The sequence below is a fragment of the Pelodiscus sinensis genome, chromosome 24 (assembly GCF_052426305.1).
Source record: "Pelodiscus sinensis isolate ZL-2025 chromosome 24, ASM5242630v1, whole genome shotgun sequence".
Classification (NCBI taxonomy): Eukaryota; Metazoa; Chordata; order Testudines; family Trionychidae; genus Pelodiscus; species Pelodiscus sinensis.
This window is the reverse complement of record NC_143075.1, coordinates 12,881,374-12,883,022: the sequence shown is the minus strand read 5'-3', so window position 1 is coordinate 12,883,022 and position 1,649 is coordinate 12,881,374.

Genomic DNA, 1,649 nt, shown 5'->3' with positions numbered 1-1,649 from the left:
AAATTAATATGTCAAAAACCCCATTTTTGCATCTGAGAAAAAGTTTTCATGGAAAAGTATTGACCAGCCCTAATAGGTACCCAACTCCTAAAGCAACTATCCATAATAGAAGCCGAGGGTGTGACACTAAATCCTAGCATCCAGGATTTGGACCAGGCAAGATCAGGTCTCTTGCTCCACTTGCTCTGAGTCCCCTGGAATTTTGTACATCTTCATTGGTTGCATTGTGCCAAATTCTGCCTCTGGCGGTGCTCATGGTACCTCTCGCAAATCAAGGTGGGCTTCCCAGGAATAACAGACGATATAATTATTCCATGTGGCCACTTCTATTCTGTATTTCACTGGCTTCCATCACGGTACCTCCATGTCCTTGAAGAGTCTGTCAGGCTGCCCAATTGCTCTGAATTTTAATATATTCCTAATGTCTAGCGAAAGTTCTCCTTCCTTCACTTCATCCATTATTGCTTGTTCTGCTCTCTTCGGAGAATCTGAATAATTCCCTTCTTTCCTTTAGGCTGTTACCTTGGTGGTATTTATAGACTGTGTGTGCGCATGTCTCTCTCTGTTCTGCATTCTTCTCTTTACTGGAGCCTGTGTCACTGTAACGAACTGGATAAATATCCTAGATCTTGTGATTGCAGACTGTGCTTTCTTTTCATATGCACTTCTTGATGGCTTGTTCCATGTTTATAATAAATAGGGGACTTCCAGCTGATGGATTTTGTTCTGATTTTTTTTTGGCAGCTTAGTCTTTAGCACATTATGGATCTATTTTAGAGGATTTAGCGGAAGTTGAGCTAATGTTGTAGGGTTTGTTTTTAAAGTGGGGATTTTAAAATACGTTTCCTCCAATTATATCAAAATACCCCCCTCCCTTAGGCTCAACTCCCAGCAAGCTGCAGAGATCCCTCTGGGGCCAACTTTCAATCTTTCAGTGCTGAGAAAATGCAAACCTTTGGGTGTATGTGTGTGTGATCTTCAGTATAAGCTGCCTCTATGAAACTCACAGTAGGACAAGCTGCAGTTCTGAGAGTGAGGCACGGGGAGGTGGAAAATATTGGGATCAGCCCCCGCAACTGCAAAGATTCTCCGCTGTGCCAGGGTTTGCAGTGGGAAGGGGCAGCTCTATGGGAGGAGGTTTCTTTTTTATTGAGCCCATGGAGTCGTGCCTGTCTGCATTGGGGGAAAGAAGGGAAATGCTAGTTCCTGAGATTAACTGTTTCCATGATGGGGCTCTTCATAGCTTAACGGTCATTTTATAAATCTGTTCTTGCAAGGGGAATTGTAAATGTTAGAGATGGAGGATCCCTAATCGGTGAGAGGCCAGTGCTGGACTGCCTCTATTGTATATCTCCTACTATGTCCTGTCTACCTACAAAACGTCTCCCATGAGACTCTCTGTGCACTGACTCCGTGATCTATACCAGTGGTTTTCATACTACGGGTCACGACCTAGTACTAGGTGGTGGAATGTCAGGCACCGGGTCACCTTGCTGCAGGGGGATCAGGTGACCAGTGGGGGTGCTAATGCCTGTCCTGGCACTGCAGACTGTGCAGAGCCCCAGAAGCTGCCGGCAACAGGCCCGGCTGCTTGGTGTGTGTATGGAGGGGAAGAATACAGGGCTCTATGCATGGGCCCTACTCCGAAC